Raw genomic sequence first — 27297 nt, forward strand, 5'->3', positions numbered from 1 at the left:
TACTGACTTCCGTCAAGACGTACAGACCAGAGTCCTGGACATGCCGTTCGATGGGAACAACCTGTTTGGGAAAACAGTGGACGATTCCCTTCAAGCCATTAAAGCGGACACGGAGACGGCCCGGGCTCTCGGGGTTCTCCAGCAACGGCGGCCGCCCTTTCGGAGCGGCGGAGGCAAGGGCGCCTCCAAAGGTTCCGGCGGCGGATTTTCCACGGACCGTCAAGCGGCCCGTTCGTCGTCTCAGGAAGCTTACAGGGGACGAGGCAAGTCAGGCGGACCCCGCCGTCGTCGCCAAGGAGGTCAAGGCGGCAAAGCCTCGTCTAAGCAGGATTGAACCGGCCGTGGGGTCGGGCCCCCACCGAAGCACCCCGGTGGGAGGCCGGCTGGCGAGCTTCGTCAGCGCGTGCGAGTCCATCTCCACCGACCGTTGGGTGCTGGACGCCCTAGCCCAGGGTCACGCGCTCGAGTTTCAAGGAAGGTGCCCGCGCGTCCCCCCCTGTGGCCAGGAAAGAGCTTCACGTCCCTCAGCTTCTCCTGGAGGTAAAGGCGATGCTCAGGAAGGGCGCCATCAAACTCGTCCCAAAGAGGCTTCGGGGCTCCGGAGTTTACTCAAGATACTTCCTCGTGAAGAAGAAGACGGGAGGATGGCGCCCCATCCTAGACCTACGACGGCTGAACAAGTTCATCAAGGCGCAGAAGTTCCGGATGGTCACCCTCCAGCACGTCCTGGGTCAGCTGGAGGATGCCTACTTCCATATTCCCATCCTAAAGGGGCACCGAAAATTTCTCAGGTTCGTGGTCCAAGGGCGTCACTATCAGTTCAGAGCCCTTCCCTTCGGTCTACGGTCGGCACCCAGGGTATTCACCAAGTGCCTTGCACCAGTGGCGGCGCAGCTGCGCCGAGAGGGGATCCACGTCTACCCCTACCTGGACGACTGGCTCATCCGAGCCAAGACGAGGGAGCTCGCCGTGGAGCACACGGCAAGGACCGTCCAACTTCTCACGGACCTGGGATTCTCTGTGAACTACGCCAAGTCCCACCTGGTACCCGCGCAGGACGCACTGTTTCTGGGAGCGAAGCTCGACACAGTGTCCCTTCTGGCCTCCCCGTCGGAGGAAAGGACCAGGGCCATCCTGGGCAAGGTACAGCGGATGTTGGTTGCCGACGCGGCCAAGGTGAGGTCCATCAAGTCCCTCCTCGGAATGATGTCTTCTTGCATCTACCTCATTCCCATGTGCAGGCTCCGGATGCGCCCGTTGCAGGAGTTCCTGGACGCGCGCTGGATCCAAACGACGGGCAACTTCGAGGAGAGGATCACACTCGACGAGAGTTTCCGACGAGCGATCCGGTGGTGGGGCACCGGCGCGCATCTGACGGCGGGCATGGACTTCCAGACCCGAGTCCACCAGGAGACAGTGACCACGGATGCCTCCCTGGAAGGGTGGGGAGCGCACACCGGAAATCTGCACGCGAGAGGCCTTTGGCTCCCGACGGAGAAGTCCCTCCATATCAACGTCCTGGAGCTCCGTGCAGTGTTTTGGGCCCTCAGGTCCTTCCTTCCGTCCCTCAAGGGCAAGGTGGTGAGGATCTTCACCGACAACACCACCACCATGTTTTACATCAGGAAACAGGGCGGAACCAGGTCCCCAGCACTGTCCAAGGAGGCGCAGGACCTGTGGCATTGGGCCGTCGCCCAAAGGATGTTTCTGATGCCGTTTCATCTGGCAGGGATAAAAAAACACCATCGCCGACTCACTCAGCAGGGAGCTGCGCTCGTGCCACGAGTGGGAACTACAGCAGGATCTAGTGGATCGCCTCTCCCGACGGTGGGGCACACCCCAGATCGACCTGTTCGCGACGGCGACGAACTCCAAGTGCCAGAGGTTCGCCAGCAGGTTTCCCCAGCCGAGGAGCATGGGCGATGCTTTCTCGTTCTCCTGGGAAGGCCTGTTCCTATACGCGTTCCCTCCACTGCCACTGCTGATCCGGCTCATCAACCAGCTCAAGAGGTCACGGTGCAGGATGATCCTCGTCGCACTTGCGTGGCCGAGGCAGATGTGGTTCCCGGACCTTCTGGACTTGTAAGCGTCCCCGTCAATCAAGCTGCCAGTGGACGCAGATCTGCTCTCCAGGGAAGGAGGCGCCATCCTCCACCACGACCCGAAGTCGCTGAACTTGCAGGCCTGGCTCCTGCAGCGCTAGAGTTTGGAGGATACGACATACCGGCCGACCGCAGAGAGGTTCTTGCAAAGGCCAGGGCGTCCTCGACTCTTAAATGCTACGGACACAAATGGAAGAGGTTCTCTGTCTGGTGCCACGCACAGAAGATTAACCCTCTAAGGATTACGGCTCCCCAAGTGCTGCCGTACCTGTTGACGCTGGCCAAGGCTGGACTGGCATACGCGTCCATCAAGATTCATCTTGCTGCGATCTCCCGATACACCAGAACCACGGGGCGGACGTCCTTGTGGTCTCATCGTCTGGTGAAAGAGTTCATGAAGGGACTGTTCAGATCGTTCCCGCCGGTGAAGGCTCTGGCCCCGGCGTGGGAGCTCAACGTGGTGCTGACCAAGCTCATGGGACCTCCGTTCGAGCCTCTGCACTCGGCCCCGTTGAAGTTCCTGTCGTGGAAAACAGGGTTTCTTGTGGCCATCACCTCCGCACGACAAGTGGGAGAGATCCAGGCCCTATCTTGCAAGCCACCATACTTGACTTTTCATGACACGAGGGTGGTGCTCAGGACGCACCCCTCCTTCATGCCCAAGGTGCCGTCGGACTTCCACCTCAACGAACCCTTGGTGTTGCCTGTGTTTTTCCCGTCGCCTTCGTCGCCGGCTGAGAGGACTTTGCACTCGCTTGATGTGGCTAGAGCGCTGAAGTTCTACGTGGAACGCACAAAGTGTTTTCGGAAGACGTCACAACTCTTTGCGAACTTTGGACCTGTCAATCAGGGGAAGGCTCTCTCGAAGGCTTCCATTTCCAGATGGCTCTCCGGCTGTATCATGTACTGTCATCGGTTGGCAAACCCACCGTTGCCTGGCCGTCCGAGAGCCCATTCCACCAGAGCGATCGCAGCTACCACGGCGTTCCTTTCTGGTGTGCCCCTGCTGGACATATGCAGGGCTGCTACGTGGAGGTCGACGCACACCTTCACGAAATTCTACTGCGTCGATCGGGATTCCAGGGAGGAGTCCAGGGTCGGCCAAGCAGTGCTGCGCAACTTGTTCGCCTGAGGTGAGCCTGGTGAGGAGGTAAGATTGCTTGATGTTGAGTTTGATGTAATGCTTAATGTTGAGCCTTTGCCACCTCCCGTGGTTGTGCATGTGTGTACTGCTATGTATTCTTTATTCATGAGCATGTGAATCCATGCCAGACCCCATGCTGGAGAAGGAACAAGTTACTTACCTGTAACTGTTGTTCTCCAGCATGGGTCTGGCATGGATTCACATGCGAACCCTCCCGCCTACCTCTCTGCGGCTCTTCACTTGGTCATACTGCCACTTCACGTGCTTCCAAATCTGAAGATGGCTGCCAGAGGCGGGGCTTAGGTAGAGGGCAGTCATTGGCTGTGGTCAGTATGACGCAGAGACCAGTGATTGGTTACTACTACGAAAGACAGATCAGAAACGAAACTGATACTGGGTTTTTCTTTACCGAGGATTCCCAGCCTGACGACGGGGAATATTCATGAGCATGTGAATCCATGCCAGACCCATGCTGGAGAACAACAGTTACAGGTAAGTAACTTGTTCCATATACGAACTGCGGAGGGTCCGAGCAGCCCTGGACTCCGGCGTTGCTGAGTGATGACGGGCCGGGGCCCCAGGAGCCTGTATGGTATCCAGGGGCAGCGCTCTCCTCCCTCGGCCGTCTCCCGCCTCAGGTGGCTCCCTGTCATCTTCCTCTCCTGTTTGTTCATGACGCAGGTTATTGCGGCTCTCCGCCTGTCGAGATGGGTCCAAGAATGCGGTTGAGGCTCGGCGGGTTGGCCGCTGGGCAGGGATATTATGTGCCCGGCTCCTTCTGCACTCGATGCCCTGCGCTTGTTGTGCCATGAGGTCGGACCCCCATTGGCCGCGGGATCAAGGCCATGAGGTAATCTGGCGAGGATATCAGGCGACAGTCCTTCTCCACCACACTTCAGTTTGTGGTGCGTGTCTGGGCGGGAGCGTTGATGTGCGGCCCTCGGGCCTTGGAATATCTCCCGACGTCGGGTGCCTGCTCTGCTCCGTTGTAGATGGCCAGGATTTTCAGGGCTGGCGCCGAGGGGTGGAGCATATTTCACATCGCACGATGGCGGGCTCCGACGGAGCTTCAGAGACCTGCAGCTATCTTCGTTCGGGCTCTCAACCGCCCCCCTTAAGGAATTTCTTTTTTTGACATAACACATGGTTGCTTGCAATCTCTAGGGGCCTGGTTATTTCTTGAGATCTTGCTTTGGATATTTTTCTATTAGGGGGCATTTCAATCTCTTTAATATCCGATTGTAGCCCCTAGAACTCTGAGATTAAAAGGTGTACATCAGTGATCGGCTGAATCACCTTCAGCAAATTACTCGCTCTACCTTCCGGGGTGACCGAGGATTCTGCCTTTAGTTTGGCCATTTCTACAGCACGCTATCCCTATATTTTTTGTACCAATCATGCTCTACACTATTGGGCTTAGCGGTATTACAATTAGGAGTAGGTTGCCAATCTGCCCTTTGGACAACCGCCTACGCCCCTGTGGTCTGGGATGGGCAGGGCGCGCTCGCCCGCTTGAGAGGCCGCCTTAGTACGTCTCCTCCCCCATGCCTGCACCCCGATAAGTCGGATACTTATGAGAACGTCCAGTCGAATAAATACTTGAGCTGTTGGTTACTTTGAGTTATTGCACAAGTTATAGTTCTTAGTTTGTGAAAGCTCATGCAAATCTATTATTGAAGTCTCAGTGGCGCGTTACCTCTGGTAATCCACAAGTTCCACAGCCTCAGGGTCAAAAACACTGAACACCTGGTGAACCTATAGCTCTGCAACTTCACGCCCCTGGGCTCCATGCGTGTTGCAGACACTGCCCTTGCACACCGGGCTTCACCACTCCGGGAAATGGGACTTGCTCATAAAGGAGCACGCAGCTGTTGGATCAGGCCAGTGTGAGACATCTCTGGAGGTACTCGTCACAAATTAACTGTACAGGCAGGGGATTGGGGTTCAACCATACCTTGTGGGCAACAGCAGCTTCCTTCACCAAGGTGAACTGCAAAGGTGGAAAAATTAGAAAGGCGGAAGTAAAACGTTCCGGATACAGTCCCAGCACTGAAAGCCGAGTCCAGCCTGTTGGGCAGGATTTTCTTATTAATGATAAATCTTCCTGACCTGTGTCAACCCCAGAACATTTTGCCTGGACTTGGTAACTGTTTCCCCTTTACACAGAGACAAGGTAAATCTTTTTCCCCTCTCACCTAGTTGTTTACTCTTTTTATGGGTGACCTTTTGATGTCTCTCCATAGTGCATGGTTGAAGTTAGTTTCCTGCAACGTTTGGGCTTAGGCTGGGTTGCTCCTTTGGGCTCCCCTGTAAATTTCTCTTTAAGGTACTTGGGTGAACTAGTGTTCCCAAGTAGTAAAGAGGGATTTTCATCCCCTTTACTTTTTGTATAAGTGAGCCAGTACCCCCGACCTTATGTGGACTGCTGGGAGGCTACAATGTATCTCCTTTCTTACTAACCTGGTAACATTTTGTTACAATTGCAAGTTTCCTGGACTTGCTGGTGGCAGTTTCACCCCTTTGTCTTTCACCTTAAATGAAAGGAACCAACTCCCAATGGAGGGTCTGGCTGTCATAATTGGACAGCCAGACCACCCCTTCCTGTAAAATGCAGGGAGAGAATGCAGAGGTTGTGCTGTAGTTCCTGATAAAAACACCAAACCTGGAAGCTGCTGACAAGTCGACCACTGGAGCTGAAACCGAAGATTAAGTAAAGACGGCTGTAGCCATTTCCAGCAACTGGAGAGCCTGCGGTTGGAGCCTGCTGTAACCCTTCCTTCCAATCGACCGTGGGGTCCCAAAAACGGCGACCACGACCCAAAGCCTGATGAGATCCACTAGACTCAGGAGGGACCTGCATTTTGAGCCATCCCACGTCGTGCCGTGACCTTGCGGGATGCAATGCCCCAATTCCCTGGGATCTCGAGCCATCGTGCGGTGCACGGTCTTCCGAAGTCCGAATACTTCTGAAACTTTGGTGGCCTACACCTGGCTCTCCAGACACGCAAGTTGACTCCTTGAAGTCCCCTCACCAGAGAGCTGGGCGGGAGCGTTGATGTGCGGCCCTCGGGCCTTGGAATATCAGAGAGCTGAGAGCTGGACTAGATTAGCAACGAGAATCCAGCCTGCAATATTCAGTCTTCTGGCTCCTGAAAAGGGCACCAAAACCACAGAGCGGCATCCACCCGCAAAGAAACTCTTGCTTCGAGCCTCCCTGTTGATCTCTGCTGCACATTCCCTTCCAGTGTCCTGTCTTCACTCTTCACAGCAAGGAATTCAATGACTGGGGTTTTGGCTACAGATCCTGAAGACGTGCTGCAAACTCGTCTGTGCTGAGGTACTGTGTTGACTGGGGTATTACTTACCTTAAGCCTTTTGTGATTCCTGCGAAGCTTTGGGGGTGATGCATGTGATTGGGAGTCCTCTCATCCAGTTTGTCGCCCAGCCAAATTGCTGGAATCCCTCTAGGGTGTATTCTCTGAAGTCCCTGGACACTTTCTAACTCTAAAGTGAACTACTTATTTGTTTGAAGAGACTTCCTCAGGATCTCTGACTTTTCCTGCAACTGAACCCTATCTCACTCTGCCTACAGCTGGCACCCCGAGCACTAGGGTCTCTCTTCTGCCTCTGACAGCACTCATGCAATAGACCAGGGAAGGACTGGATAAGAAAAGGATTCTGCCTTGAAAAGTAGAACACGTGTTGTGAAATAGTTGGTTGGTAACTGTCTCTCTGAAATATGAGCAGTTATAAAAGTTCTTACTATACTTTAAATGTGTTTTGCCATTCTCAAAAGTATATACAAAGTTATTTTATTCACCTGTGAATTGGTTCCCCAGACTTCCCAAAAGTAATGCTGTTGACTTCACCTAACTATTTATTTCAGACTATAAGTGTATACGTTTACCAACTGGGTCTTGCTTCCCCTGACCTGCTGTATAGTCTTTCTAGGATAAGGCAGACTTGGGTTTTACTGACCTTGAATAGCTTTGTGGCATTCTTAATAAGTGTATTGTGGGTTTTACTAACCTTGGTCTGCCTTGTGCCATCGTAAAATAAGTTGGAGAGTTAGTGCTTACCTCAATCTGTGTTCCACTGATCTGAAAGCAACTGTAATAGTTTATTACAACATTAGGTCTTACTCAACTAGAATAACTGAGGGTTATCTTGAATGTAGTTATAGGTTTATACTGTTCCATGAAGTTGTGTCCCACTATTAAGAAAAGTGTCCTACTAAGATGGTTGGTTTTACTAAGTGATTTCTTAACGGAGTGTCACTGCATGACTGACCGGGTCTACTACCATTGACTTACTGTAAAGTAATATAAAAGTAACTTGTGGTTTTACTCCCCCCTGGATAGGTGTGTTCTATTCTAAATGTGTATGATTAGGCCTGACTTGCCTAGAAATACTGTTAGTGATTCTGAACAAGGTCTATGTTTTGGTCTGTGTACCTTAAGCACCGAGTACCTATAATACATCTGGGTGTAAGTGTTTCTGCTGAACCATTTGTATGCTACAGGTTCTTTGTACCTTCCTACAGCCCTTTCTCCCTACTAAGATGAGCCTGGCTGCTCTGTCTACGCTACCAATTACTTAGGTGGTACAGTCTTCTACTAAAAGTGGAGTTTTGTACTGTCTCAGTTGTATGGTTTTACAAAGCCCTAAGTTGGACTTGAGAAAAACTGTCCTAACACAGCCAATCAGGAAAACCAGTAGGAGGAAGCGGACAGCCCAGGAAGGATCTCCAGCAGCTGAAAATCTAAACTGGAGCTAGGGTACAGAGTCAGAAGCCCGGCCAGTTTGGCCAAACCTGGTCGCAAAACTCAGCAACAACTTTTCGATGCCAAGTCAACCTGCAGCCTTCCAAGAGAAATCCAGCTGAACTGAGGGCAGGATCAGGATCTCCCCTGGATAAACCTACGCACTCATGGGCTGTCCTAAGACAGCACTCCAATTACACACCAGGGCACTTAACAAATGTTTTGGCGGCCAGCCAATAGGGTTGACCTTAAAACTGGTCAAACATTCAGGCCCACTCCCACAGGATGTGTAATGACTGGTCTAAGGCTAGGAGACTGGCTTAAAGCAGGGCAAACCACTATAGTATGGCTGGGCTCAGAGTGAGCCCATGTGTGCATAATTAGGCCTGCCTCATGGTTTCCCTAAACAATTAAATGCCTCAAAAACAAAATGGTTGAGAGCAGAACTTAAAAGAACTATATTGGTACCCCAATGTCAACTAAAAAGGTACATTTGGCTACTAATGCAGTGAATCTGCTTGCACCCCTGTTAAGGTCAAAACTAAATGACAGCTTCCAGCCTACTACTGAAAACCAGTATGTGGTGATATAATCACCCTACAGCCGAAATCATGGCTTAAGAGGCACCCATGTCGTATGGACTACCCAATGACCATATACTCAAAAAGGGTTGTAGTTGCAGAGGGAGGTTTCTCGGACCACAAAAGGAGGTCAGTGATCTTGAAAATAAAAAATAAATGTTGTGCTAACACGTTTCCAGAAAAATTGATCCCACAATCTTTTTGTTTGTCTGCATCCAAGACTCGGTTTCTGGTCATCTCCATGGCAAAGATCTTGTGCAGCTAGCATACGTTGGGGAGTCATCCTCCTGGCTCTCAAGACTGTACTGGAACTGGATGGTTGATTCTGTAGTTGGTGTCATGCTGACCTTAAACTAAGGTCTGAAGCCATAGACGGGTGGCTTCCTTAAGGTCTTTACTAGTCCTTTCACTACCTCCCAAACTAGGATTCTGGTTCTACAGCCTCCCAACCTAAACTCTCCTCCTTAACGTTCCTCCTAAAGCTCGTACCTCAGGGACATTCTATTGTTCCTTCCTTCTCTGTACTTTTATCCCATGTGTTTTTCCTGCACCTCCTCTAAGTTTCGCCTTTGACTTGTCCCTCTAGTTTTTAGGAGGGTTTATCAAAGTCCTTGCCTGAGGTTGAAGTTGAAAAAACCAACCTAGGGCAGCAAGGTTTCTAGTAAGGTTTTTTAAGTAGCAATGACCAAGCAGCAAGGCCGAACTAAGGAGGAATGTGGCACTGTTGTGTAGTACAATTAACACTTATCAGATCAGTTAAGTTAAAGACCCACACAGGTAAGTTATAAAACTAACAATCATTTATTGCAATACTACACTAAGGCACACTTTAATTATAAGGTAAGTAAAAATATACCAAAACATATATACAACCCCTGTGGGGTTTCACACTACTTTAAGGTACAGGTACAGTACCAATGTTCAGTTAGTGCAGGGCAATTGCAGCGATACAAATCGATGGGCATAAGGGACTTAGATCCAGTTCCAGTGAGAAGAGTAGCAACTACACCCCTAGGGTTGTTCATGAGGATCCCCAGTAATGACCCTGACACCACTGTCTGGATCAGCCCGGGTAGTGCTAAGTTAAGCATGACTTTACTCCTAAATCAAACCCTTTGGGGAGTGGGGCGGTTCATGCTATATAAGGGATCTCAAACCCATAGCACCAGGAATGGGCCCAAGCGACAGTAAATTACTGGGGCAAGCAAAGCTCACCTTTGTAGTTGTCGTGCAGGGTCGTCTGGTTGCAGGTTCGAGGTCAGTTATCCCTGATGGTCTTTATATTCCTCTGGAGACCTCAGATTGCAGGGAGAACAGACAGATCTGATCTATGATGAAGAAGGATGCACATCTTGCATTGACGCAGGACAGGGTCAGGAGGCACTCGGCAACCCAGCAGCTGAACTTCGGTGTCAATGCTGGCACGTCTCCTGGTGGAGGGCAGTACATTGAATTTCCAGAGTCTCTGCAAAGCCTCTAGGATTCCCACAATGAGTCCCAGCCATTTGGTTAGCCGGAAGTCCTTGCATCGAAGGATGTTTGGTTTTGCCTTGCAGAGCAATTGCAACGGTGCATGCTCCAGCAATGGAAAACGGTTGACAAATCTCGGACAGGGAATTGGTTGGTCCCACTAGTCTTGGGGAGGAAAGCGCCTCGCAGAGGTCTTCCCCCGTCTATTTGAAGGTCGAGGTGCAGGACGCAGTGGTTCTTACTGGGCAAGTACTGGTCACTGCAGCAGTCCTTGGCCATCCCTCAGTCGTCTTCTTCAGATCTCTTCAGGTCCAGTAGTCGACTTGGTTGTCTTTAAGATGGATTCCTAGAATCTGGCCTAGTGGACAGATTTTAGGAGGCCCCCATGGTTAAAGTGAACAGGGTAAGTCTGAGATGTTAGCCAAAACCCAATCAAGGTAAGCGTGGAGAGCAGTCAAGGCTATTCTCATGAGAGTGTGAGTGAGTTCTGGGGTCCACAATGAGTCCACACAGTGAAGCAAACAATAATTCAATTTAGACAACGAAGTACACACATTTATTTATTCTAGGCCGAAAACACACACACTAGGAAATAGAACAAGCGGGTGAAAATATGACGCAACACTCAATTATAAAACATCACCTTTAGGTTCTTAGGAATGCATTCAATAACATATTCAACAAAAAGAAGGTAAGTAGTGATGCAGTAGAATGGAACCAAGTTAAAAGTAAAGTACCCTAACTTTGAGTCCAATCCCTATGATGAGATAGTCCTTGTGCACAAAAGTCGCAAAGCTTCTTAAGAAAAGGATCTGATCTAGGAAGAGTTCTTGTATTGGTGAAATGTTCCAGAGATATTCAACAACGTGACTGGTAAATAAAATTATTATCTTTCGGATACAACCGCTTTTAGACTCGATGATCAAAAAGCAATGGAATGCAATAACCAACGTTTATTCTAAGCAGAACAGTGCGAGACAAATGCCTTGTGATTACTTAACCCCCTTGACTCTGATTTTCCCAGATGACTTGATGGGTCGACTGGGGGGGGGGGATCACTGGAGGTAGGTTTTCCCATCGCTGGTTTCAGTGAGAGGTATCCAGGAGATGGGGTGCAAGGATTCTTCTGGTTGCTTGCAGGAGCTAATTGCAACCCTTTGCAAAGAAGAGATGCAGAGGCTACCGATACAGACCTCTTCAGGACACTTCACCAGCCGGGGAAAGGCAAGTTACTGCGATGGCAGGCGTCCTTCCAGTCACAGTTGAAGATCTTGTAGAACAGGATTCCTTGAAGCTGGGAGACTGATATTTGCCAGGAAAGCGACTTACACCATAAGCTGGCGACTGCTGAAGTTCCGGCGGAATATGCAGAATGGCAACGGTATTAGCAAGGTAGCCCACTGCAGAGCATTTCAGTGCCCCAGTGGTCCAGGGACAATTCCGAGGGCCCAGGACTGCTGGATCTTCAAATGCTTTGCGACTTTTGACCCACCAGTCAATGGGTTGCTACACCGCTCAGGGCCTTCGCAGCTCAGGTTGTCCATCAGGGCTTCACCGTGCCAAATACAGAAAGGGGATACTGGGCCTCTTCAGGAGTCATCCACGGATCTTCAGTCGGCTGCTTTTCTACGCAGGCTACTTGGCTCTAACGCTGATCTGAAGAAATGGCTGCATGGGTCCTCTTCTTATCCGAAAGTCTGCTAAAAGCAAGTCCAAACCCACCAATGGTAAAGATCTTCACCATTCAAACAGTCAGCAGCGGTCCAATCATACACCTCTGTGGGTTTCACACATGCCACACAGCTAGGCTTTCAGGCACTATGGATTTGGAGTGGTACCAGACAATCGAACCCTTTCCTGGGCCAGCACACACAAAGGCATCACTAGCCTGTGAAAGAAGCAGCTTTCCCAGGCAAGTGCATGACATTAAATGGGATTTCCGGTACCGAGAAAGCAGGAAGACGGCCAAACATGGCCAGAGAACACTTGAAAATCTCGTGGCACTGCTGTTTTTGGACACTAGCCACGTTTAGTAGCCATATGCGGTAAACGCGAATGTGCATACTAAATATAATGCAAAAATTGTAAAAATGTAGTTGCTGCCACCAGCTTGTCTTTAGTCGCATTGAAAAGTAACCAGAAAATCCCAAGTGTAAAAGCCTAGAGTGATACAAAAGTATCCCCACTGCACTGCATTGTAAGATGCTGTGTGCACTGTTGAAATGTTACCAAGAAGGTAAAAGGCGAAAAGACAGTACTGATAATCTGAAGGACTGATGAGGTTCCCCATTCAAAAGGCCAGGGGAGTGAAGCTAACTTCGCTGTAAAATGTCAGGACATGTTAAAAAATAAAAGCAACTTGTTTGGGGGACCGTAGATTAGAACATGGAGTGAAAGTTGCCCAAAGGGAAATCTTTCCTAACAGTCGACTTAGTTCCTTGGCCCAGCTTCTCTCCTTTTATGCAGAAAAGGGGATGGTGCGACCACAGCCCTCCAATAAAGACACTCACCAACATTCAAACCTGGAGATGGCTGTTCAATTGGGGACACCCAGCCTCCCAGAATTTGCCCAGCAACAGCCAAGTCTCTTGGAGGAATGTGGATTAGGGGTAGACGGCACCTTTACCACTTCCTGCAAGCACATGCAGGAAGTGGTAAAGGTAAAGGAAGCTTTATGCAAGAAACCAGCAAAGGTGCATGCAGAGAGAGAGAGCCCTCTGCCACATGGAAAGGAAGGACAGCTTACAAAGGACAGGCCATCTTGAACAGGATTTAAGAAAGCCATTTTGAGTATATGGTCCTCTTTAGTGCATTATTGAGGCTGCAGCACAGCAGCCCTGAGTTATGCACCCAATGAATAAGTCATAAAGTAATAACTGCCTCTAGCCTGTTCAGGGGATGCCTGAAAAGTAGCAAAAGGTCCACTTCAAGCAAAGTTAAAGGGATACAAGGTGTCCCAAAAGCACTCGATGGAAGATGAATTGTGTCGCAAATATCAAAATGCACTCAACACAAAAGAGAGGTGAATACTCCTGTACTGGGGAATCTGGGCACTCACCAGAGAACCTAAAACGACATTGCGGTAGGAACCATATGGGTCCTCTTGCAGCACACCTCATATGGTGGAGGCCGCTGTCTTAGTAAAGCATGGAGCCAAAGACTAAGGGGAGAGGTCTCCCCTCCACTGTATCCTCGTAAGAAGGGCACAGAGCTCCCAGAACTAAAGAGCCTGCAAGAGGTGAGTGAGATAAAAAGGTCTCGCTCACCTCGATTCTGAAAAGATCCCAGAGAGTCCAGCAGTATTGCTGAGAGGCTCAGCATAGAGAGGGTAAGATTTGCAAAAATAAATTCTCCCTCCCTCCAGTTGTTAGGAGGGTTTTTCAAAGTCACTGTCTGAGGTTGAACTTATAAAAGCCAACCTAGGGCTGTCATGAGTCTGGCTGATGCGCACAGGGCAAAGGCAGAGAAGAGCATTCCAAGTCAACCTGCACTGGTAAGCATAGTCTTGCTTTAATAGTTATATTTGCTCCACTGTTCTTTCTTTTAACGTATACAGCTCTTTAGGAATCCTAATATCAATAAGTAGAGAGAGAATGTCTGGTGCAGGGTGACATGGGTTATCTGAAGATGAAAAATATCAATCTCTTCTGTTTAGCCAATACTGGAAGACATATTTGTCATTTAAATCCAGTGGATTGCCTCTTTAAATCCATGGATTGCCTCTTTAAAGCAAATGGCTCTGTCCGGATACTTTCCCAAACAAACAATTTCTCGGGGGACTTAGCTGGTTTTTCTTTAATATGATCTTTATTGGTATAAGGCCCAGGATCAGCTGTTGTCTTAGCCCAAGCCTCTGGAGTGTCAGAGCAGATTTGTGGTACAGAACAAAGTCTAGAGACATGGGTGACCTTATTGCTGCTACAGACTTGTCTATCTGGATGATGTATTGCACCACCGTAAAGCGTCTTGGATTCTTGGTACATGATGTCAGCCCTAACACATGAAACAGTGACAGGGCAGTCCTTTATAGGTTCACTGCAACAGTACATAGTAGGAAGAATATTCACAGGGTTATACATTAATGCCACCGAACTGGTCCTTGTCTTTGTGGGACATTCCAATGACTGAGTCAAATACCTGTAACTGTTCTACGGACATAAAGTCAGGATTAGCAGAAAACGCAGAGTTCCATCCCACCATACTGGATTTGGCAGAAAACTGTAAAAGATTTAGCACAGAGATAACCCATTTTCTCTGCGGTGGATGTATTCAATACGGGTAACAGACTTGTGTAACTGGGTGCTAGCAATGTAACCTGGTTGCTTAGGAGTTGCTGATTTGTTTAAATAGTCGGTTTCTGATACTGAGTTCACAAAAATCGCAGGGTCTGAAACAGCAAAATCACTTAAGGTTTTCTTTTTCTCTGGCTGTACTAATAGGCACAAGAAATCATTCTCCTCTTGAAGTTCATATGCAGTCATCAATTGGGGCTGAAGATTACATGTTGAATGCATTGGTATCATATAGAAACTTTGCGAAAAATGCTCAGCACAGAGATATTCATTGTCTTCCAAAAGCCACACTCTAGGGGTTTTGTGGGCCATTTGCTTGGAGGACGTAAGGCTACACCAAGGTTTTTTATTTTTCTTTATTGATAACTTGGATGTAGCTATGCTAAGCATTGCCCTAAGAATCACATTTTTGGATTCAGTAAATCTGTCAGGAGTCCGGCTGACTGGCATAGGGCAAAGGCTATAACCATCATGGTCATGAAGTCAGGGGCACAGGCATGCAGGGGTCGCATGCACAGGAAAGCTGGGTGGACACTGTCCTGGCCCCTTTGGCGCCAGGCTCATGAACAAAAGTAAACATGAACATCCATTTAACACCAACAAGCTTTTATTGTGGACATAGCACTTCAGATGCATTAACCTTGAACATTCCATCCATTAAGCAGGATGCATTAACCTTGAACATTCCATCCATTAAGCAGCCCAAAGTGTATTCTTGGGTGTGGCTACTAATGGATTGCCTTTGCACGTGCTCACTCTCTAGGAGTGGCAGGGTGTGGCAGGTAAGCCGGCCCTAATGGGCGTGCCCACGATCTCAGCTATATAAGCTGCCCGATCCTCAAGACAGACGCTTCACGTTATTCTGCACTTGCAAGCAGCTTGACGCTCACCGTCGCCTGAGGTCAGACTTACCTTTTGAAGATCCTGCTTCCTGGACATCCTGCTTCCTGCCAGCATACTTACCAACTGGGGGAAGCTGTTGTTACCTGTACATCTCTTCGGCGAATCAAGTATTCATCTTTACACTTTCCGGAATGCCGAAATCTTCATCTTGGCACCGCAGCATGACACGCTCCATCGTCGACAGCAGCACCTGCAAGGAAAAACAGAAAACAAGGTTAGACATGGAAAAAACTGTCAGTTTAAGGTTGCGCTTCGCCATACTTCATGCTTTTCCTTAAACCATCACTTACCTGCTGTTAAACATTGCGGTAGCATCCATCTTCCATCCGGCCGCGTCTCACGTTGAGGCCGCATTTCCATCCAAGGGAAGAAAACAAAAGAGAGACATTATTGCGGGCATAAATAGGAGCAACATATAAAGACATTAAACAGAACGAACAGCATCACAAGAGCTCAAGAAAGACTTACCAATCATAAGAAGAAGCATAGTCGCAGCTGGACTGGACTAATCCTCATCAGGTATCAGTGAATGAACTAGATCCCATTCGACGCGCCCCTGCCAGAAGTAGCAGGACGGAGAGCTTATCTTCCTTCCATAATTCACAGGTGAGCTTTATGGGCCGGTGTATGCTCACAGAAACCGTACTTTGGGTTGAAGGGTTCGAGAGGTACAACAATCGCAGATTGACACACTCACACTCTTATCTCCACACAGGAGCAGTATCACCACGTACCACTGCTCACAGCTTTTCTACTGAGGGAGAGGCCTGAAGGGGTTGATTCAAGTTCAGGGAGGGCTGCAACCGTGCCCCAATGCCTCCGCAGAGACCAGGAGTGCGTAACAATATGCACTGTAAATTAGGAGAGATGCTTTGGCTAATGCTAGCATATAACATAGACAGGGTACATACCAAGCTGATCTGAGTTGTAACAGGTCTACACAGGAACTACAGGGGTAGGAGCTGGCTGTGAGCAAAGAGACACAGAGAAAGCAAAGGCAAGCAAATATACTGGGCAACACAGATTTATCAGAATAAAGGGTGGACTGGAATATAAGGGCTCTCCAGGGATTATGGAAAGCCCTTGGGATCAGTACCAGCAGATTACTGTTAACAACTGTTGCACGGTTACCAGTCATTTGGTGGAAAAAAAAGGTCGACTGGACAAATGGTCGACACCATTTGGTCGAAAGACAAATGGTCGAATTTTTTTTGTTGTTGTATTTTCACTTTTTTTGGAGGTGGTGTCCCCCCCCCCCCCAACCCTCTTTTTTTTTTCTAAAAAAAAACCCCTTTTTTTTCTAAACGGTAAAAATATATATATATATATGGCTTTCGACCAAATTCCGTCGACCATTTGCTTTCGACCAAATGCTTTCGACCAAATGACTGGACAGCCTGTCGCACAGCAGCCTCATGAGTTAGGAGAGCCATAGGGATTGTTGTACTCAGTGAAAGAGTGAAACTGAAGACCATATAAAGAGGCAGGTAATACTCCCGCAGACTAGATGAAGGCAACAGAAGTCTTTCCCTTATCTGATCTGAACAGAGACCAACCCATGGGTCACACTGTAAACGAATATAGAGCGGAGGCACAACTGTGGACCAAAATGTAATACAGGCGGAAAGCAGCATAGAAAGAAATAACGAGGTACGGGACAGGTAGCGATACAAAGTACAAAGCAAAGACTGGGCTTGCCGGACACACAAGGCAAAGGACTCAGACAAGATAGGTTGCTGCCAACACAACGATTACGAGCGGTTCAAGAAACTCAGAGAACTTAAGAACAGGCACTGGAACAATGGACTAAAGTCTGGTAATATCGCAGGCAAGGAACAAACAAGAAAACTTCAAGAGACTGGTATTGCAGAGAGAAAAGCTGGGCAGAAACAAGACAAGTCTGTGAAGCAGAAATGCTTTACAGAAAACATAGTGTTTGCAGAAAGTTAGAATGGCAGCAGAGATATTGGAATAGAACTAGATGGCCTTAATAGCCCTTGACAGGTGTTGTAACAGAGCAGCAAAGGCAGGCAGGGTTTCAGAAGTCAAAAGCTGGAAAATCAAGGAAAAGTTCAAAAACAGACAGACTGCAAAAGCAGACTAAAAAGGGTGCTGCAAGGCGGCAACAAAAAACAGGATTCAAAAGCCAAAATCTGGGCATTCCGGAAAGGTTCAATAACTGGTCACAGGATTGTCAATCTGTGAAAGTGAATACCCTTCATTTGGATGATAGACGTATCTTGATAGCCGTAGGCCAACCGGCTTATGCACAGAATTATAGAAATACAGACTGCTATGCTTGACCAACAAGCAGCCATTTTAAACGTAGCAAGAATCGCCATTTTGCTTGTTAACCATTGCTCATTGCTTTCTGTCTAAACTGCTTTGCAGTTTGCAATTCTTGCGAATTCTGCTTACTCTGCTCAACTGTTAACATTGTTGTCTGAATATGAAAGGGCAAGGCCGCGGGACTGAGGAGTTCGTTGAAACTCCTCATGAGCAGCCCAGAAAGGAATGCCCACGCTCCCTCTCTGTAGCCTTGAGGGAGAGCTGCAGGGCATTTAATCATTTCACAGCTGCCAGCCAGTCTCGTACTGTGGTAGAATATGTTAGAATAAAGCAGCTAAAGGCTTGAATTATGCTCTTCTTACGGCCCCCCTTGACGAAACCCTTTAGAGCGTGTCGGCTCCCAGGACACGAATAGCACCTCATAGATAGCAAAGCTTGGAATGTGACTCGTCCCCCGTGTGCTGCTTGCTTCCAAGAACAGAAGCACCGTGTTCTGTTCAACAACTAGAAGATGCCTCCGCACTTTCTAAATTGCACATTGTTACTAGAATAGACATCGAAAGTGTCATAATTGTCATACTCGTCGGAAATGTCCATCAACATGCAGAGTTCAAAGAAACTCAATAAAAAGGGGGTGTTAAACATGTCATAGCTTATTGGATGATATGCATTTTGTATATATGTAACTGATGTACGTAATCCGCACTCTTGCGTCCCTCGAGGTCCAGAGAATACATGTTGCGGGGCATGAGACCACAGTTGGCCAATTGGGACTATTTTGCTTGCAATAAACCCTAGCATTGGGAATTTTAACCTTGTGTCTGGCGCATCCTTTTGTGTATGGTTATTGCCTTGTTTCCATATCACGAGGGACCCCTAAGGGCCCCTTTCAGGATCACAGAACAAACTCCTAGCTGAAGCAGTTGACTGAACAACTGCTTCTGTTCAAAGTGAGCTTATAAAGGCCCTCCCAGCCAACAGCCCAACAGGGTGGAGCTGAATGCAGTCTCGGGCAGCTGTGTTCAATCAAGACCAGCCACGGCTTCATTAGCCTGCAGCAGTGGATTGTAATTAGTCTTTCGAGCTCTCGGGAGCCTAGCCTGCAGTAGCTTGGAACAGGTTAGTGCAGTCAGGGCCTTTCCAGCTCTTAGTAGCTTGCTACAACCAAATGTACTTTGCCTCCTCTAGCCCTAGACAGCATACATATGCCAGAATGCATCTGCTGGTTTAAACCAAAACCTTGACTAGAACATGAAATTAGATTGGTCCAAAACTGCATTGATAAAACAAGTAAATTAATGCATGGGCAGTTTGTAGGCTTTAACTTCGCAATTATGCCATTAACAGAGTCTCTGAATGTGTGCATGTAGCAGTGCTGGGTGGCAGGTGGGTGGGATTGTGACGAGGGCTAGCAAGGTTTCTTAAATAACAATGACCAAGCAGCAAGGCTGAATTTAGGAGGAAGGGGCACTGTTTTGTAGTCCAATTGACACTTAGAAGATCAGTTAACTAAAAGACACACGCAGGTAAGTTATAAAACTAACAATCATTTATCGCAATACTACACTAAGGCAGAGTTTAGTTATTACCATAGGCTTTTCCTTGCTTCTTCTGTTGTCCCTTTCATCTCCTTTTCCCGCTTCTCTCTCCTACTACTTATTCTTTGGTACATCCCTCCACTCTCATCGCTTTCTCTTTATCACCTCCTTGACTAATTTCTCTTTAGGCACCTTATATTGGTGGCTGGCGTCACCTGCTCCTGAATGCTTCCACTCATCAACTCCTGCTTAACGTCTCTCAGTACCTCCTTCTTTAACACCTCTGCAACCAGAGCCAACTTTGCAATCTAGCTTTTCTAACTTAATGGGTTCTTCTTTGGCCTCCATGATTTCCCTTCACAGCTCTCTGGTTGGATCGTCCTCTCCCCAGCTCTCTGCATCTTCCTCTCCCCAGCTTTCTGCATCTTCCTCTCCCCAGCTCTCTGCATCTTCCTCTCCCTAGACCCCTTCCTGGGTCTTCCTCTCCCCAGCTCCCTCCCTGGGTCTTCCTCTCCCCAGCTCCCTCCCTGGGTCTTCCTCTCCCCAGCTCCCTCCCTGGGTCTTCCTCTCCCCAGCTCCCTCCCTGGGTCTTCCTCTCCCCAGCTCCCTCCCTGGGTCTTCCTCTCCCCAGCTCCCTCCCTGGGTCTTCCTCTCCCCAGCTCCCTCCCTGGGTCTTCCTCTCCCCAGCTCCATCCCTGGGTCTTCCTCTCCCCTGCTCCCTCCCTGGGCCTTCCTCTCCCCAGATCCCTCCCTGGGTCTTCCTCTCCCCAGCTCCCTCCCTGGGTCTTCCTCTCCCCAGCTCCCTCCCTGGGTCTTCCTCTCCCCAGCTCCATCCCTGGGTCTTCCTCTCCCCTGCTCCCTCCCTGGGCCTTCCTCTCCCCAGCTCCCTCCCTGGGCCTTCCTCTCCCCAGATCCCTCCCTGTGTCTTCCTATCTCCAGATCCCTCCCTGTGTCTTCCTCTCTCCAGATCCCTCCCTGTGTCTTCCTCTCTCCAGCTCCATCCCTGGGTCTTCCTCTCTTGAGCTCCATCCCTGGGTCTTCCTCTCCTGAACTCCCTCCCTGTGTCTTCCTCTCTCCAGATCCCTCCCTGTGTCTTCCTCTCTCCAGATCCCTCCCTGTGTCTTCCTCTCTCCAGATCCCTTCCGGGTCTTCCTCTCTCCAGATCCCTTCCGGGTCTTCCTCTCTCCAGATCCCTCCCTGGGTCTTCCTCTCTCCAGATTCCTCCCTGGGTCTTCCTCTCTCCAGATCCCTCCCTGGGTCTTCCTCTCCCCAGCTCCATCCCTGGGTCTTCCTCTCCCCAGCTCCCTCCCTGAGTCTCCCTCTCCCCAGCTCCCTCCCTGAGTCTCCCTCTCCCCAGCTCCCTCCCTGGGTCTTCCTCTCTCCACAGCTGTCTGGATATTCCTCTTTCTTCAAGCCCTTCGGACTGTCTCTATTCCTGTCTTTTTCTCTCTGCCCAGTCCCCTTAGTGGCTCTCTCTCTCTCCCCAGTCTTTTTGGTGGTGCTCTCTCTCACCCTCATCTCTCCCTCTCTTTGACGAGCCCCCCGTCCCCCAATCTGTCTCTCTCGAACCTTCCACCTCCTTCCTCACCAGGCTCTAGGGTCTCTCTCGCCCCAGTTCCCTGGGCCCTTCTCTCCCCAGCTTCCACAATCTCTACTTTGGCCTCCTGACTCTGCTCCATCTGCGCTCTTCGCCAACCAGTTCCTCTGAGTTCCTTTTCTGGACTCCCACTGTCTTCCACTGTGGCCTTTCGTTCCATAGGGATTGAGCCTTCCTTCCAGCTTCTCTCACTTAAGGATACTGGGTTTTGTCTCCCTAAACAATTTATATGGAAATTGTTTGATGGGTCCCCGCCCCCAGAGATGCCTTGCAGTTTGTTTGTGGGACATTGAGTTGGGTATACCCTCCCTATGGTCTTACCTGTTCTCTGCTTGTCACACCCTTGTCCTACCATCTTTCCTCTCTCCTGCCTCTTGTCAGTTGCGACCGGCCTGTATTTTACTTCCCAGTCTGCTTATTAATTTCCCAACGACTATACTGTGGCGTTTGCTGACCAGTCCTTGCGATAATCATTACTCTTCCTCATGTCAGTTGTTCTGTAATTGGTTTCTGATTAAGTTTTTGGGTGGTATTTGAGGTAGTGTTTTGGGGATCAACCTCTTCGGTCTTGCACCCTATATTAAGAAATAAGCAAATTGCTGGTGTTGCGTAAGTGTGAAAGTAAGAACGGAGTAACCACTACCTCCCCTACCTCCCCTCCGAGGCTTTTAGATACGTTTTCACACAGTGACTGCACCATATGAATTCATTGTTGTAATAATATGCTGACTCAAATGGTGCTTGTAAAAAACATGTCTCCCTTGGGAGTGCCTGTTAGGCAGAAACCTGTGCAGTTCCCTAAGGGACCACTGCAAAAGATTTAAGACTACAGGTGTTGGCAGTAAACCCACTTGGTAGCAGTCTGTACCACCCAGATTTATCTGGTAGCTGTGACTGAGCAGTCAGACTTTCCTCAAGAAGAGTTAGGCAGTATGCAAAGTATATACAATAGGCACTCAGATACAATAATACAAGCAAACACTGACCAGAGCTTTGGTATCAAAGTATATAATTATTTATTTAAAAACACACAGTTTGAAACACTGCAGCACTCTTATTGTAAAATATTCTAAACACAGTTACTATTGTAATATATACACCCCTTTTTCCTTATCAGATAAGTCACAGTAAAACACCACTTATTTTCATACAGAGGTGAGCGCTTAACTAGATTGCACTCCAATAAGTTTGTGAGAAACGGAGGGAAAAAGACAGAACATGGAAAGGTACACCACTCTAAGTTTCAGGAACACTATTAGCAAGGCAGAAGAGCAAAAGTCACTGGTGAGCCAAAGTCCAAAGGCTGGGCCCACTTTTAGAGAGAGCAGAGCACAAATGCGCCCAAGATCACACAGTTACACTAGGCTTAGAAAGTCTTGCAGAGGGTTCAAAAAGAGTTGAGAGGCTTAAGAAAGTTTAGCCAGGGTGTCCCAGACTAACCCAGGTCCGAAAGCCGGAGGCTAAATCTACCCTGTACAGTCGGTAGCAAGGGAAGCCAGGTGGGACACGGTACCTTAAGTGGGAAGGATCCTCCAGCAGTGGTAGTTGTTCCTGGTAGTGGGTGCAAGTTGCGTCGTCGTCCAGGGGAAGAGAAGATCTCGACTTGGAGGAAAGATGAAGGTCGTTGCACTACCAGGGCAGAAATCAGCCGCGGAGTTTTCCGGTTAAAGGTGGTACCTTTGTTTCGTGGTCGTGGTAAAACGTGGTATCCCGGTTGCCGGGGTCCTTGGCATGGGCAAGGCGGCCACAAGGTACGTCGGGAAAGCGAAAAGACGGTGAAACTGGTTATCCCCACCAGTCAAAGGAAGAAGTCTCTCCGGCGGAAGATCTCCTCTCTCGTTGGGAAAAGTGGTGAGGCAGTCCAGCAGGGCTCCAACGGTAGTAGTGTCGTGGCAGGTCGGCTCAGCTTCTCCCTCGTCAGATTCTTAGGTCCTGTGGTGACTTCTGAAGTTCCAGTCCCCAAAGCCCTGCTTTTATGCAGAAAACCCCCATTCACTCAGCCTAGCTGTCACTCAGACATGCAAAGTGGTGAGCCGGCCGGCTCACCACTTGGGCTAATCAGGACGGAGTGCGACTTGAGTTGCCTAGGCAACGCAGTCCAGGGTGCCTAAATCCCCCTCCACCCCTCCTAAGTACCCCAGACAGAGTGCACCACTTTGGAGGGCTTCTGTGGAGAAGCCCGCCAAAAAGTGGAACAAAGGGCTCCACTTGGGTTGGAGTCACAGAAGAGAACCCAAACGCCATTTTAGAATCCAGTTTTGGCAAAAAATAGCAACCGGAGAATTAATATTAATTAAATAAACCGGCGGTATGTTCGAGGCTACCGTAAATAATTAAATAAAGATAGTAGCCTAAAACAATGGTAAATCCCATAGGAAAATATTTGCGGTTGAATATAAAAAGTAGTATCCACTGCCACCAGCCAAAACTCGATCAGGGGGGACGGAGGCGTGCCCCCTCGACTAACAGACCCCGGGGCAATTGAATTGCCCCAGCCAGTACGTCCACAATATGATGGTTTGTACTGGTTCTGTTAGAATTTAAGACTAGTAAAGTCAATGGTGACTTTACATGCCCTGGGAGACAGTAGTCAGTCCCAGGGTATGGAGTCTATGCTGGGGGGTCACTATGACACCCCTGTGTTACTGCACGGAGGGTGCTGTGTAACACACATCACAAAAACACATGGAGCCCTACGGAGTAAAAGACCCCACAGCCCATTAAACACATCTAGATTCAAAGAAACACACTCAAATCATGCCCAAGCGTGAGGGCAAAAGAGTTTCACTCTTGGCAGGAGAAAAAAAATAAACCCCAAAAATCTAGCAAAGCTGCTGTGGGACTTACTAGGTTAGGAAATTCAGCCTAAACAGAGAATTCTCCCTAACAGTGCCCTTTTTATTGACATGTGTTTCGGCTCTGACTGAGCCTTCCTCAAAACAGGGCTTTGGTTTCATACACTAAATTAATACCAGGCATAAGCATAAAGCAATAAACAAAATTATGAACAATGCATTAAACAATGTGTGTGGACAGAGATTGCCGCAATCTCTGTCCACACACATTGTTCCATGCATTGGTATTAATTTAATGTATAAAATCAAAGCCCTGTTTTGACGAAGGGTCAGTGAGAGCCGAAACATGTGTCCATAAAAAGGGCACTCTCACAGGAGACATGTTTTTTTGCAAGCGCCATTTTGTTTCTGATTAACTTGGGGGAAGTGGATACTGAGCTTCCTGTTATATTCACTACTCCCTGCCTCTTCATTGTCCCAGTTGCCAATATATTCTCCCTAATGGGAGTTTGGGGATTAGACACGCTAGCCTTATACAGAGGCGGCGGATGAGTGTGACAATATTCCATTAAGGCATGAGGGAATGGGGAAACATCCCCTAAGGGGTAGGGAGGCCATGTGTTATCTCCCAGCAATGCCATCAAGTATTCTGGAGAGTCACCTCTCTCAAATAGCCGCCCCAGGGTCAGGATCAGGTAGCAGCTGCCGTGCCCTGTCCACATAGGGCAAGGCAATTCCAGGGAAAGGAGTGGTGACATCCTCTGATTCATCACAATGCCTATATTTTACACTTAAAATTCCCTATTATTTACACATTCACTTTTGGTGTGCTCTAACTTAGAGCATTAACACTTTTCCTGGGATCGAAATTAGGACTGGATAAGCAGGAGCTAAAAGCAGCTCCTGGGTAGTCTGTATAAATTGGCTACCAGGAGTTACCACTGGGAAATGAAGGGCTAGTATACAGAATTCTGCAAATCTGACTTCCGCGTAAGATGCAAACGTATCATCTTGCCCATTATTTATGACCCCTTGTGCTTTAAATCTCATATAGATGTGTTATAATGTTTGCTTATATAGTTTTCCAAACGCAGTTAAAATTCACACAGGTGTAGTGTTTAGTCGGCATAAGTTTGCTTCATGAGCCAAAAATAGCTACTACTAGCTGTTGATGTCAAGCTAACCAGGTGCTGCTCATCTATAACCAGGAGCTAAATAGCTCCACTCAGTTTCAAACCCTGCTTTACTTTGGAACACAGTTAAAACAATAGAAACAACTGTAGTTTATCAGAGCTGGTGTATAAAGATCAAGGTAAGTGACCAGATTAGAGAACTAATACTAGTTCTCTAATCTGGTTACCTTGTAGGGACGAAAATAGTTAGAAACACCATACACAGCCGTATATAATATAAGGTACTACACCTTAAAATGTCCTTCGGTAGCTAGAGGCAAGGGAGAGCTAGGGCAAGGACTTTACTCCTGTGAAACCCTATCGAGGTCGTGGGGGGTAGAAAAGGGTATGTTTACTCACCCTCTGAACTTCGATTCACTCGGGGAACATGTTAGGTAGGATCTTCTTTTTTGCAGCTTTCCCGCCATAGATTCCTATTGGACCCTCAGTCTTTTTCCTTATTATGAATACTGCCCTGACTTTTAAAGGTCAGTAAAGCCTTCTGCTTTACTTTCCGTACCTGTTTTGCTCATTCTTATGGGGAAATTGACTAGTCCTTAAATCTAGATCTCTTTATGAATTTTTGTGTCTTTACAATTGCACAAATCACCTTACAGTGACGTGCAGTTAGGATACTTTGTATCCTTATAACTTTTTATATAACAGCTTTTTGGGTGCCTTAGACAGGTTGGTGGTAGCTGTGTGATTTTTACTGTTTTTGTGATATTTTACTTGTGCCTTTACTACAAATGGCTACTAAAGTTGGCGAGCAACATAAGATGGCCGTGCCATGTTTTGCATATTGTCCTTTGGCCTTTTTCTGCTTTCTCAGGTTAGGAAATGCCTTATACGGAAATTCCTTTTCCCCGGGGTAACTGCTGCTTTCATGGGCAAAGGGGCTGAGTCAGTGGAAGGGTCTGGGACTGTCTAGTCCCAATCCACAATCGCTGGTCAGATGTGATGACCAGTGGTTGTCCGTGATTGGACAACCCCTGGCTGTTTTGATGTTGCAGATCCTTACCATTGGTGGATTTTGGCTTTCTTCCAGCCTAAATCTTGGATAAAAGTGAGACTCATTCAACTGGTCAGGAGATCAATGTTGGAATGTTGGAGCCAAGAATTCGAGGACGAAGAGCACCTGCAGATGACCCCTGCAGCTGACCAGCTCCGACTCCAGTTATTTCTCAGAAGCCCTCGTTGGTACTTCGAACCTGGACTGGTGCGAACAGCCAGTCTTGATCCCTGCTCGAGGAGGTGTGCTTAAGTGTCCCTGGAACAACCGGTGGACTGACCAGCTCTATCCTAGGCTACTTTGCTGCAGCTGTCGTCGTTCCGAGCAGAGCCTTGGAACTTTGCAGATCTGAAGCTTGTGCCACAAGTCACCTGCTCCTTCATTTTCACTCTAAGGGAAGCTGTGCTGGGGCTGCTTCTGTGTTTGCCGCTGTACGATCATCTGTCGCCCCCTGACCATTGTGATCTTCAATGACTCTTGCATTCCCCGTGTCCCTGAGGTGTTCTGAGGCCATCTCTCCTGTAGAAGCCTGTCTTTGTCTTCATTTGAATCTTCAACTGGAAGCTGTCTGGAACCGATTGCTGTGCAGTGCGACCAACCAAAACTAAATCTTAAGAAACAAAGTATTCTTCTGTCTAGATGACCCTCGTGGTGGGAAAAAGAACAGAACAAACCATCTAGAACGAAGTCTGGAACCTACATAAGTGTCTACATGCCTGTTGCTTTCTCCCTCTGCCTCCATAGGGTGTCCTGGGTGTAAAGTCCTGAGCCTAACTCACTCTGACCTGACCTCTGCTGGTGGAACCTTCCTTGGTTAAGGATTCTTTCCTAGGCCTAACCTAGTGAATAAGTTTGAATTGAGTACTTAAAAGAACTTTGCTAAATACTTATCTAACTGTGAAAACGTTCTAACTCTGCCACCACGGTGCACTGGTTAATTTCTGAATGAACTCACCTGAAGAAGGTATACCTTGGAACTTTTGATTTTTGGGTGAAAGGCCCCATACCATCTACGGGTTAGACTTAATAAGATTAAGGAAATCTGTTCTTGTGTTGGCTTTGCTTATGTTCCTTGTATTGCACTGGTTTTTCATATGCAATTCTATTCTCTTAATGGTGAACGTGTATATGTTTCATATGGTTTTCTGTCGCAATACTTACCTGTTATTTTAATATGCTTAGTGTGTAACTAAAGGCCTAATACATAGCTGTAGTGTTATATACTTGGTGTCTAACCTGAATTATTGGTGTTGTGGCTTGTGTGGGCTCATTGTAGCCTTAGACCACTCTTACACTTTTCCAAAGACTAAGCCTTGACTGCTCAGCTACCTTACCTTGAATGGGTTGTGGCTAACCTCACAGTGTCTTCCCTGTTTACCATGAATAGGGTGGCCCCCTAAAATCCTCAGACCAGGACTCATTTTGGAAATCCTTCTTAACTGGCCACTTCACTTTGGCAGCTCCTGAAATCGTCTGGGCCCCGTGGTCTGTGTCATGGTTCTAATGAAGGAGGTCCAAGGATCGTGGCTGCAGCTGTTGCTTTCAGTGTCGGACTTCTAGATCTGGCTAATCGGCCTTTCACGCTCTGGCGAGACTGTTTCTTGAAACTGGAAAGCTGGATGACCCTGGCACGATGAAG

At 48.3% G+C, this 27297-nt stretch overlaps 1 protein-coding gene across 1 annotated transcript in view; it reads left to right on the plus strand.

Moving 5' to 3' along the window:
• HIRA (histone cell cycle regulator) overlaps positions 1–27297 on the plus strand; it is a 1376152-nt gene that overhangs the window by 259451 nt on the left and 1089404 nt on the right. The window lies entirely within an intron of this gene.

This window comes from Ambystoma mexicanum, chromosome 10 (assembly GCF_040938575.1).
Source record: "Ambystoma mexicanum isolate Mex_15411 chromosome 10, UKY_AmexF1_1, whole genome shotgun sequence".
Lineage (NCBI taxonomy): Eukaryota > Metazoa > Chordata > Amphibia > Caudata > Ambystomatidae > Ambystoma > Ambystoma mexicanum.